This window comes from Ornithodoros turicata, chromosome 5, assembly GCF_037126465.1.
Source record: "Ornithodoros turicata isolate Travis chromosome 5, ASM3712646v1, whole genome shotgun sequence".
Lineage (NCBI taxonomy): Eukaryota > Metazoa > Arthropoda > Arachnida > Ixodida > Argasidae > Ornithodoros > Ornithodoros turicata.
In genome coordinates, this window is record NC_088205.1 from 33,928,737 (window position 1) to 33,941,939 (window position 13,203).

General features: G+C 46.1%; 1 long non-coding RNA gene across 2 annotated transcripts; it reads left to right on the forward strand.

Moving 5' to 3' along the window:
* Positions 1 to 1,983: 1,983 nt before the first annotated feature.
* On the forward strand, positions 1,984 to 7,799 carry LOC135394333 (uncharacterized). Of its 2 annotated transcripts, none has more exons than XR_010422843.1 (2): positions 1,984 to 2,106; positions 2,637 to 7,799. It is a non-coding gene; the product is annotated as an uncharacterized LOC135394333 (long non-coding RNA). The 2 variants fall into 2 exon arrangements; XR_010422842.1 differs by having other exon boundaries at positions 6,503 to 7,799.
* The last annotated feature ends 5,404 nt before the right edge of the window (positions 7,800 to 13,203 follow it).

Genomic DNA, 13,203 nt, shown 5'->3' on the forward strand with positions numbered 1-13,203 from the left:
CAGGTAGACATTCTGCACATGTCATTTATCCTTGTGTAGTTGTGAATGCTACTTTGCACACATGGAAGTTGCATTCCGCGAAGAATACTGATGCAAACATGTTGTATCAATTTCAATGACAAGCTTGAATACCAGGGCTCGGAACCGTTACTTTTGGGGGGTCGGTCCAAGTTCCGGTTTAAGATAATCGGTCCGGTTCGGGTACGGGTTCAGCGCAACCAAAATAACGGTTTGAACCGATCTGAATCGGTTCGAACCGGTTTCCGTGTGCTGCGCTAATCAGTGTACCTCATGTGAGAGGTAATATCAGGTTCCAGAGGTGGCTTGCTCCTCCTTCATTCCTCTTACTCCCTCGCCTCTACACATCATAGGTACAAAGAACCATGCTGTTCACAGCAGCTTATCCTTTACTGTACCGAAAACTGCTGGGAAATGGCGTACAGCATACCACTGAACTCCATTGCAAAAGGCTATCGCCAATTTCTAAAGAAAAAAAAAAAGAGAAGAAAGCGGTCACGTGGTAGAATGGTGTATCCCAGAGTCCCATGCGCAGGCCGGCACGCTGCTCCCCGTTGAAAAGAGGGCCAGTGGCCGCTCCTGTGCTTCTTTCCTCCATGTGCTGGGCCTCTTTCCCGTGATCGCTAAGTCTGCCTTGCTTGTGGATGTCACTGTGAACTATTAAAATTTACGTCGCCTTCACACTGCGACGCTGAATGAAAGGAAGCAGCCGAGGCAACAATGCAAAGTGTAGCTGTCGTGTAGCACATCTTTTTTTTTTTACACCTCGAGTCACAAAAACGTACAGGGATGCCGTGAACCTTTTGGAGGTGAGGCTGTAGGAGGTGCACTCACCACTGGACTCACCACTTCTTGGTCTATCAATTTGTCCACTCTATGAATTCGGCAAGATTTCGAGCGATGCAGGGAGCTGGTGCGCGGTAGTCTAGTGGGAAGGTATAGGCGTTCTTACCGTCTGGCGAACCGGTTACCGCACCATATTTTTTCGGTTTAGTTCCGGTTCGTTCAAGGGGAGAGAAAAAATGTTTGCGGTTCGGTTCGGCAAAAAATAACGTTTTTCTTTTTTTGCGGTTTTCGGTTACGGTTCAGTTACGGTTTCGATCCCTGGAATACACGACAGTGGAGTCTCGGCCGTGAAAGACTACCCCCCCCCCCCTTTTCGCTAAATGTATGTAGCTCTTCATGGTAATCTGTGCTTGGCCTATAGGTTACATGTATACTTATGAACAGAAAGTTAAGAAAGAGTTAACCTCACTCGTAAATATCATTCACTCTATAGGTACCTGCAGAAGTTACAGCACTGGAACCTGTGACGTACTGCGCCTGTTGGCAAGACGTGACGCAGCAGCTGCGCACTTGTTGTGCTCCACTCAAGTGGAAGTCAAATTTTTCCAAAGTAAATTTTCAATTGTCTTTCTTTTTTTTTTCCTGTGCAGACAAAGCGTGTTTTGTGAATCGAGCGAATAAAGCTCCACAAGATGCATAATTAATATAGAACGGCGCTTCTCAATCATGATTAACGCATATTCGCCTATCCATCTGTCCATCTTACTTTGATTGATTGATTTGATAAAAAATAGAGATGTTAGTCCCAAACTACTCTGGACTGGCTACTCCAGGACGCTTTATATAGGGCTCATTATATGTAAACCATGTTACTTTAGTACCGGCAGTTGAAATCAGTTTTCAATAGATTACATAGTTGTTTCTCCTCACATTGTCCTACATAGTACATCACGGTCATAGTGGACCTCACACCTTTTGTACTAGTGCTACTGCAATTTTGCGTGAAGATTTCACTAAATCATCGGTCTTCTGATTCATTTTGCGTTGATGTGACTAAGACCTTCTACCGCCAAATGAACAAGTCTCGTCACACAGAGCTTTTATCTCTCGTTTTCCGTTCTCTGAGGAGGTTCAGATTATCGTTGCCAAAGTAACCTGGTTATCTTTTGCGTCTTCACAAGTGCAGGTTGTTTATGCAGCACGTATTGCATGGGTCACGATATTCCAAGTTCTTTGGATACTTTCTCCGCTCGCGCCGTGCTGTGGATATTGTAAACACTTTCGATACTTTTCTTCGGATTGGTATGTATACTGGATGTATGCAAATAGTGTAATAGAATGTATAAGATAGATTAACTGACTGCAAAGCATTTGAGTTTTGTCGGACATATTTCTTGCCCAGGTTGACGGGTCTCTGAACATAATGACCCCCAGTGTCGTCGTGCAGAAAGTCTGCAGATATGTGGACGATTATTTCATTCTGTATGAGGGCAATGTGTTAGGGAATGCCATCCTGAACTGCTCAGAGGAGTGTTCCCATAGCTTAGGAATTACCTGCGAGCTGCCTGTAGATGGAGCTACGCAATTCCTCGATTTGAGTGTGTTCGAGCACCAGCAACACCCGTGTTAGGAGTTCAATCAGCTGCTCCAGTAGCATATCCCTGGCTTTTAATTCTTATCATTCCAAGCTTGTAACAGACTGGGCAGAACGTTTCTGCACAAAAAATGCTCTTAAAGGGGCACTAAACAGCTCCACGAATATTCTACAATTATTATGCTCTATGAAAGAACGTACCTCACGATATTCAATTATGAAATTCGTTTACTTCTAGCGAGCGTCTTCACCACGAAACAATGCCATTCAAAGAGCATAATCCGCGTGAGTCTCTCCTTCCTACTCGGAGAGCACCTACGTCACACGTCTCGCACGTGTAGCAAAGCTGCATTCCAGTCACTGGAGATGGTGGAGATTTCGGACTCCTAGCCAATGACGAGCCTCGTTGACACAAGCAGCGGCGTGCGGGGAGAATCGGTTGTGGAAACATCGCTGTGACCTTGCGGAGCGCTGAAAACGTAGTGCGAACATGGAATGGAATATTGTGGGCTTTTGGTACCTTTTTGATCTGGCTACCTTGGAATTGACAAGTGTAAATATGTTTAGAATTGACCTCACTTCCCGATATTACAACAAAATCAATGTATATGCGTCCCGTATTTTGAATGGTTGATGATGCGCGACGTCAAAATGACGTGTGGCTACTGTCGACAGGGCATCACAGGGCGGGGCATGAGCGCAAAAGAGTGCAGTGAATATTCGGTCGGTTTGGAGTCATTATTTACTTTTTTGCGACAAAACTTTTTGCTAAACATCACGTAGGAAACGAATCACACTGCATTAGAAAAAAGTGCGCCTTGCATACCTGTTTATTGCCCCTTTAACAAATCCTATTCCCACAGGCTGTAACCTAGTTTGCATTTGCAGTTGAAGAGTTAGAAGCAGGGGATTACGAGACGTCCGTGTCAACACTCCTCGAAGGAAGGTATTAAAGAGAATAAAAGATAAGCGAAGACCATAAGAAGCTCAGTAAGGAAAAGCAGTGGTCATTCTATGTGTATTGGAGACCCTATATACTAGCTTCCACTGTCTCAAGAGAACCGCTGTGAGGTATGGGACCACGTGTACTAAAAATGCTGGTTAGGTGGGTTCTCTGGTACCCGACGTTGTTGTTGCGCCATTAAACTCCAATTCAATCTCTGGTACATGTGTAAAGAGGCCACCACACACACACGCACGCACGTCACACAAGCACAGACACAGAGAGAGACAGACAGACAGCAACGATGATAATATAGTGCTGATGCCCTCCAGTAGGCAGGGCCCAGAACGCATGCAGTACAGCAAACAAAAAGTCCTACATACGTAGCTTGTAGGGGGGGGGGGAATTGAGGGCTATGTGGGGCAAACGGGTACTGATGCGTGAACGTCAGGTTCAGGTTCGAATATCAAGGGTTCTGTCAGTGGCATCTAGTGATGCATGTGCAGCGCTGTGCGTGTACTGCGGTATTTGGACGCACCATCAGAAAGGGCTCCGTGGAAGAAAGAAAACAGAAGCGTTAGAAGCATATTTGTTTGAAAAACTAGGGGACTGCAAGTGGGGAGAGTCAACCGTCGTTGATGCGAATCCACCGAGAGGTAACTTACCTTGACGGGAACCGTACTCTAGATTTTTAGATGCAATTGCTGCACAGGTTAGTGGTTCAGCGCCGGAGAGCGCCTGTGCTGACATTCGTTAAGTATATATATGTAAGCTTGTCCGTCCAGCAAAACATGTGGATAGTGGATCACCTGTGTGTCGTCTCCCGTTTTGTTCGCGTCTTCTTGGCACCAGATATTCTCAAACGGATTTGTACCAACGAGCTTAGTTCCCTGTCCTGGTTGAGCCTCAAGGCTCATTCACGCATGCGTTTCAAAAAGCGGTGCCGCCTCACCGTTCGCGGCGCGGCCGAGGACGCTAAATGCGGTGTGCCATGAACAGACCGACCACTTTGGCGTCGCTCATGATTTTCGGCGTCTCGCGATGAAAGCAACGAATTATTATAATATTGCGACACGTACTTGCTGCACCTTTGACAACCTCTCGGAGTGACGTAGCCAGAAGCGGGGGGGGGGGGGGGGGCTTTGAGGGCTTCAACCCCTGCCTGCCATAGTGCATTTGGGTAAAGAAGTATACCACGGTAAAATCCTCCTCCCTGAGATAGCCGTAGAGTGGGTAAAAGACAGATGTTTACTGATAGAGATTAAAACGGAATCTCCATCAAAGCACATCTGGCACCCGCCATGCTATCATCGCGCTCTTGCGCATCTTCTTTAGAGATGTCGTGACATCACACTCCCCATGTAAAGTTCTCATAGCACCTCCCCGAAAAGTGTTTTTCTGGCTACGCTACTCTGTCAGTTCTCAGTTGTAACGCCAAGATTGGGAACGAAAGACTTATGCTGAATCCCCACACCGCTTACCACACATTCAAAATTTGTTACCTACCCCCCTTTACTCGGTGTTATAATTTCGTTTTCCCGGCATTGAGAGAGAGGCAATTTGCCGTTCCATCATCCACAGATCCTGTCTATATCCTTCCGAACGAGTTCGTTCGCAATCTCGGTTTAAGATCATCGGCTGAATACTTCGCAACCGAACTCAAATCGTTAACAAATACCAGGTACACTGTTAGAAAATTTTTTACCTTTTAGGGTATAAACGGCTTGTCCCAGGGTGCATACCTTTTGAGGTATAAACGATATACCTCCTTCGAGGTATGGTAACTTTATACCTCCTGAAGGTATATTATTTGCATCTCATGGTATAAACATATATCCCCTTGAAGGTATATTTTCGAACTGTAATTTTCAAAAATTGGAATATTTTATTTTTTCAGCGCAATATAAGAGTAGCACTTTCCTGATCCAGCTCGTAACAAATTTAGAACAAAATAATATTGAACGACAAGTGCTTTAACAGCAACAACCCCGAGAAGGAAAGAGAGAAAGAAAATACCTGGACACACACGCACACACACAAACAAACGTACCCACAAACTCATATTCACAAACATATTCACAAAGTGCATCTGTAAAATGTAAAGAAGAGCTCATGCAGATTACTCGCCACACAAGAAGAAACGTGGGCGGATTTGGTATAGAACAGATACTGGTATAATACATCGTGGCTTCGCAAAATGTGGGGCACCTTCGCCCGGCGAGCAGCTATATGAGTCAGGACGCGTAGATTTGGTCATTTCAGGAACAACTAGGACGGTGCTATAAACCATTCCTGCTATTAATTAGGATGCAACTGTATTGCTGACTGTGTTTCCTAATTAAATTACTGCTTAGCTGAGATGGTATACTGTCTCCACCACAAATTAATATGGTACCACAGGTTGATATCTAAAGGTATACAAAATACCTAAGGTATAAATGCAAGACAGAAGTACCTTATTATACCCTCATCTGGCGTGGAAGGTATAGCCTCGGCGATTTATACCTCTCACATGGTATAGACGTTGGTGATGAGGTATAAATATGGTAGTTTAGTCCTAGTTTATACCTTCGTTATACCTCTTCTATACCTTTTCTTCTCAGAGAGAGGACCCAAATTTGGGCCCTTGTCGTACTCCCGAAAGACATTTGTGCGTTGAAGCAGCATGGCTTCCAAGATGTGTAGTATTCAAGCGATTCGCTAAGTAGTATTTCAACCATTTACACTTCTCGTCAGCTTGCCGTCCTGCCCCAGTGTGCCTGGTGTGCAGAGCACACCGGAAAGCATCCGAGTCATGCTTGTGCCGCACTAGGCCACTGCACATCGAAGACATTACGCCAGTCTCCTGTGCGCACCAGAATTTGTCTAGTGTCACACCAGACCACTTTGATATGCACATAAAACACCACATCAGTCTATCGTGTGAACACCAGGAACACTAGAAAACATCAGAACAGTTCTGCTGTTTTCTGTGTCTTTTTTTTTCCTCTTCGCTATGATAACAATTATTGTCTCCATTTCGAACCTCTCCCGAGAGTCGTGAAGAGAGAGTTGGATTCCACGAAAGGGCTATTGAGGGAGGTGACAAAGATCTACGGTTCTGAGAACTGTATGAGGAAGACGTGTTGCTTTAGATTCTTATGTCCAATTTTTCATTCCAGGCGACAACCTTTTAATTGGCGTAGCTTGCATCACTTTAAACGAGACGAGTCACCAGGGGAAAGAAGTCACCTCAGGTCAAAGAGGTGCAAGGATAGTCTTCGAGGTCTGGAATGCCTTTATCTGACGTTGACTCAGCAAGGGAAGAATCAGCCCTGCGCAACGCAATAGAGCTGAAAGCATCTATTGACAGCTTCTGTTTGCGAGTGCGACACGAAAGGCTCCGAAGAGAAAGAGCAACACTTCAAACAACTGGAACCGTTCGAACGATTAACAATTCAACTACAACAATTATTCGTAAGGAAATATAATAACTTTATAATGGCTATCTTATAAATCGAGCGGAGAGTCAAACCTACTGCAAATGCTTTAAGATTTACCAGCTCGCGTGACTCAGTGGTTAGTGGTTAGGGGCTAAGAGGGTAACCCACGCAGCTCCCAATCCAGAAGTCTTGAGCAAATTAGCGCATGAGCCCTGCCATGAAAGATGAAAGTCACTGAAAAGGTTAGCCAGCTGTAGGAGTCGATCAAGTTGAGACTGCCATGTCAAGCTGAGACTATATAGGAGGCAGATGGGTTCGAATCCCGGTGCCGGCTGTGCTGCATGGGGTTTCCCTGGGTTTTCTTCACCGCTGTCAGACATATGTCCGCACAGTTCCCTTAGAAGTCGGCCCAGGATGTACATTCCCCTCAGAGCGTCAGTCGTGACGTTGCCCACCTCTGTGAGGCCGACAACGGAGAGCTCTTTCGGCACTACCACCACCACATACGCCATACGTTTGAAAAAACTGCTACATTGGTTTACTTCGTTTATCCTTCAAGTAGTGGCTACTGAATATTACTTAACAATTCGATTCGATTTCCAGGGAGACAACGTTCAGCGCATGGTTGGACGTCGCGACAGTGACATTCCTGGATCAACGAACTGGGTAGAAGAGGATATATCCTTCGGGGCTAAGAGGGTAACTCACGCAGCTCCCAATTCAGAAGTCTTGAGAAAATAAGCGCATGAGCTCTGCCATCTCGCTCCTCGTTTGCTGTACAGGAACGGCGCTAAGCTCTGCTGTTGCATCGACGTTGCAAGACAGAATAGAAAGGAAAAAAGCATGCGAAATGATCAAAGTCGGACCCCGTTGCGACAAAAGCTGAGAGGAACTCATCGTGCGTGTCCCAAACATCCTCGCCCTACATGACACTCCGGAGAGGGAGATAGCATTATTGAGACTTATAGATAATTTGTTGTGTAATTGTTAATTGTCAGGGGCTTGTAGTATATTCAAATAAATGAATGAAATGAATCGCTGAAATTTCCTCATTATAACTGAAGAACATATATATAGTGGGCTGGTTGGTGGAATTGCATGTTGGGGCGACACAAAGACGTAAAACAACACAACGAAGTCACACTACACTACATTACAGAGTGGTACAGGCCTTCTATAACCAGACAGATAGGTTAAAAGATGCGGGGTTCCCCACTGATCAGACTTGTGCCCGTTACAAAAAAATAGGAACTAAATACCGTTACCCGTTACTTCAGAAAAAAGTAACTAAATACGTTACTCGTTACCAACATACAAAAGTAACGAGTTCTCGTTACTCACAGGTAACGAGTTACTTTTTCGTTACCGTCACCAACAAACATGCCGTCACTTGCCTTCAACTCATTATTAATGAGAAATTGCACTTCACAAGAAGCTGATACTCGAAATTTACATCAGTGATCTTCGTTCTCTTTCGTGTGATGACATCTGCTGCCGAAGTGGGGGTGAACGGAGGTTATGAAAACACAAGAAAAGAGACCGGTTTTCGTGCCACCGATCACCAACGGTCCCCAAAAACAGACGAGGGGCTGCATCATAATTTAGGGCTCTCAGAAGCTTAGCAAAGACAAGAAAAGGCTAGAAGTCGAAACGCGTTTTTTGTAGCCATAGCACAATAGGTACCCATTCTTGGGAAGGAGTGATGGTCGGAGATTACGGAAACAAGAGAAAGGACAAGGGCCTTCGTTTAAGACGATTCAGCACGTCAACAACACATCCAACGAGGGACTGCAATAATACTTTGAGTCACACGTGGTCGTGTGTCACGCAGGTCCACGCATTGCGCCACACGGAGTGCCGAAATGTGCTCCCCCGCGCTGAAGAAAAGGAACGAGTAACTCAGTAACGAGTTACCAATTTTTGTAACTGATTCCGTTACTATTACCATTTTTTAAAAAGTAACTGAATCGTTACTTCGTTACCAAAAAAAGTAACCGTTACCAAGTAACGAGTTACTTGTAACGAGTTAGGCACAACTCTGCCACTGATCTTATTGGGAGCGTAGTAAAGAAAAAGCTGAAAGATAGGAGAGACCAGGCGGTGGGAGATAGAAGTCATTCATTTCAATTGCCCTTGGCAACCATTTCATATGTACAGTGCTCACAAAAGTTTGCGGAACAGGCTCCGGCGCATTCCTTCTTCACAGTGGCACGCTGGCAGTGAAAGGGACCGTATGGACAACATAGACGTGTGGCTAGGTAACCCAGTCACCTGTTTGCAAGTCCGTACGGTACCATTCGCTGCTAGCGTGTCACTCTGAAGAAAGAATGCGCCGGAGTATGTTCCGTTAACTTTTGTCCAGCACTGTACACGTGGCGACACATCGACCCAAAAACGTTGGTGAAACACACGGTATAAAGGTTATTTCTTCGGTTAAGACTAGACTGGGTCCATCGCTGATCGAAGACTTGAGCACCAACTCATGTTCTGTTAAGACACAGGAATAAGTTTGTCCCGTGTGTATCGGGTGTATTTAAAGGTGCACTAAACAGCTCCACGAATATTCTCCAATTATATATTATGCTGAAGGAAAGAACGTGGCTCACGATATCCAATTATGAAATTCATTTACTTCTAGCGAGCGTCTTTACCACGAAACAATGCCATTCAAAGAGCATAATCCGCGTGAGTCTCTCCTTCCTACTCGGAGAGCACCTACGTCACACGCCTCGCACGTGTAGCAAAGCTGCATTCCAGTCACTGGAGGAGGGAGATATTTCGGACTTTTAGCTAATGACGGGCCTTGTTGACACAAGCAGTGGCGTGTGGGGAGAACAGGTTGTGGGAACATCGCTGTGACCTCGCGCAGCGATACAGCGCTGAAAACATAGTGCGCACATGAAATGGAATATTGTGGGCTTTTGGTACCTTTTGATCTGACTACCATGGTCAATGACGAAGTCAATGTATAGGCGTCCCGCATTTTGAATGGTTGATGGTGCGCGACGTCAAAATGACGTGTGGCTATTGTCGCCAGGCCATCGCAGGGCGGGGCATGAGCGTGAAAGAGTGCAGTGAATATTCGGTCGGTTTGGAGCCATTATTTACTTTTTTGCGGCAAAACGTTTTGCTAAACGTCACTGTAGGAAACGAATCATACTACATTAGAAAAAAGTGCACCTTGCATACCCGTTGATTGCCCCATTAATATTCCGCTCTTCTTTTGTTTGCTTGATAGCTTTTGGGAATAGCAAGCCCACACCGTGACTAACCTTTCCCTTCTCTTTTTTTTCATTGCAATGAACATACCCCCCCCCCCCCCACACACACACACTCCCATGTGGAAGAGCATATGTTGGGGAGACAGGGAAATGCCTCAATGAGCGATTAATACCCTTGTCACACGGGCAGTCTTAACCACCTCTACCCGACGAAACCGCGGTTATCGTGAACCACGGTGTGTTGTCGTCACACGGCAGTATGTGACCTGTTAGCAGTGACCACGTGATTGTGACACAAGCGCCAAGTATACCATGAAAAGAAAAGGGCATAATGGTAATCAAGAAGCTTAACAATCATTAAATACACAGTACGCACATGATTATTTGCGGGAAATGTCATACAGCACCTCGCAAAACCGAGGTATAGCCAAGCGCGGTTTCCCATAACCGCTGTTAGCGGCGTAACTTCCGTTTGGTCGGCCGTGTGACTGCGGCAAACCGCGACTACGTGAGACCGCGGTTGGGTGTGACAAGGGTGTAGACGACCCTGTATTTAGAAACATGTGACGTAACGAGAAGGCCGGTTCGAGGTTATATTTTGCTGTGGGGGGCAAGAAACGGGAAAAACGCGTTGGCTGATAGGCCGAAAAGGCTGATAAAGTTGATTTGTGCCCACCAGCATGCTTTGTCAACGCCACCTAGATAGAGGAAGCCTGGTTACTCGTCGACGTGACATAACAACTAAGAGTCAGCCGATTAGGATCGTGTTTTCAATGGCGGTAGCCAATCACGAACGTGCATTCAGCGGTCGTGGCCACGAAGACGAACCACCGTCGTCTGCGAGTAGTGATTGAACATCCCGCGTACTAAATGGGAAAACTTGGAAATAAAGCGCAAAATGGTCCCATACCACATCTTTCTCAAAACTTATTTTGTGGAAAATGTGTTGCACTTTTTGTCTACATATTCAAGTCTGAAGGTTCCAAGTTAGCCGCAATCATTTGCGAGTTCTTGAATTAGCAGAACGGTGAACTGCAGTAGCAGATGAATTCTGACTATATATGGCCACGTAGCGAAGGTGGCGTTGGCTTTGCGCGGCGGTGAAACGTAATCGATGATGTAGGGGCGCAGACGGTCCCCAGGACATCCTCACAGTGTCATCGTGTCCTCGTCCTTCGATATGTATTCCCAGAATGTCCTGAGGATGACACTCGCGGATTGTCCGTGATTCAGGTACATCCTGTGTCAGTCCCGGTAGGTAGCTCTCGGGATGAGAAGTGTCACCTTGTTCAATTTTCCTGCTAAACTCTGCAAATATTGAGGGACACATTTGTTTTGCTTTCTGGGCCGATCCCAGGGGCTGAATGACATTCGTCAGAAGAGAGGGCGGTCCTACGTAAAATTTCTTTCCCTCCAAAAGGGTGTCTGTCAATGATACCTGGAGCATTTACCGCGGAAAGACAGAAAAGCACGATTCTGTAGCACTGATTTTGACTTTTGAAGGTCCTACCCGAATGTCTCAAACCAAAAGAATAAATGAATGAATTTTATTTCCACTTTAAGTCGTGGTGGGAGCCGTGAAAAAAAGTCGCAGTAACGACTTGACGGGCTCACAGCTCCCGTACAAAATGGCATTGGTTAAGCGACACGAAAAGCATCCATGGAAGGTAAACTAAATGCATGCAATATGAATATCTTTCTTTGACACTGTTAATGGATCAATAAAGGATTCGTTCGAGATACATGGTAATATATATGCAACACTCTGTTCACCATATCTGGTTCTACATCGGGGGATATGCCAAAAGCTCTTGGCGCGATGATTATAAGGATACTATGCTCTTTGAGGTCAAACACTGATAAGATATTAGCTAAGGACTTTTTATGAGCAGTACGGTAGTTAGAGCCCTGCACGGGCACGGGCCCCCGACCCGGCCCGGCCCGCGGGCCGAGCCGGGCTTGTTAATGGCTGTGTGCTGTGTCGGGCCGGGCCGAGCCCGGGCCGACAAAATACGCTAGCACCGCGGGCCGGGCCGGCCCCGGGCCGTTAAAATACGCCACCACCGCGGGCCGGGTCGGGCCCGCGCCGACAAATATGTTTCTGAGAGTCAAGCCCGGCCAGGCCACGAAGCTAATTCCACACAATGGAGATGCATTAGTTCATATCATCATGCGCTTGTGTCATTCCTGTGCATATTTTGCAAAGACAAGCTAGGGATGCTGCATTAGGCATATGATTCGACCCTATAGAACATTCTGAAAGCCACTTTACACTGCTCCTCACTCCTCACGTATTTCACAATCACTTGGCAAAGCTTGGTGAGAGGGGTATGGACTGGGAGAAGGAGTTTGTCGACAGGGGATGACGCCGAAATAAATCATGTAAAAATAAAACGTTCAAAAATAAATCTCTTAAATATCAAATTTGCAAAATAAACTCTTCAATATAAATCATGAGAAAATCTACGCTGTCGAAATAAACTCCGAAAAATAAACTATGAAGAATAAACGCTTCGAAATAAATCTTTTAACATCCATCGTCCCTGATTTGTGGACAGCCGACGGCTCTACGTCCGCCGCGGAAAATAATACCCTCCTCGCGCTTGGGGTCGTTTGACGTCGTTTGACGTCAAACGACACAGATTACGCTGAGAAGCTTGACGAACTCTGCAGTACACTTGCCCAAAGGGACTATCCAGACTCCCTCCTAACCCAATTCCGTCGCAAGGCACTCACACTCGATCGAAACGAGGTTCTGGAAAACCGAAAAAATCCCGACGCGTGCCAAATAAGCTTCATCACAAGATATTCCAACGCACTTCCAAACATCAAAGCCATTCTACAGAAGCACGAGCGCCTCCTCCAAAGCACTGACCGACTTAGCAACATATTCACAAATCCCATACAGGTGACATACCGACGCGCAAGAAACCTGGCAGACTCCTTGGTCAATGCCAAAATCAGCAAAACGAGCGCCCCGTACACGGGAACACGACCCTGCAACCTCCCGCGCTGCAAAACATGCAAGCACGTTCAACACGCTAACTCCATCAAAAGCACTGCGAGCAATTACACCCACCCCGTTAACCACGCATTCACATGCACAAGCTCCAATGTCATATACTGCATTGAATGCGGCGACTGCTCTATGCGGGTCTAGGACTTTTCGGTACAGGACATTTCGGTACAGGACCTTTCGGTACGGACATTTCGGTACAC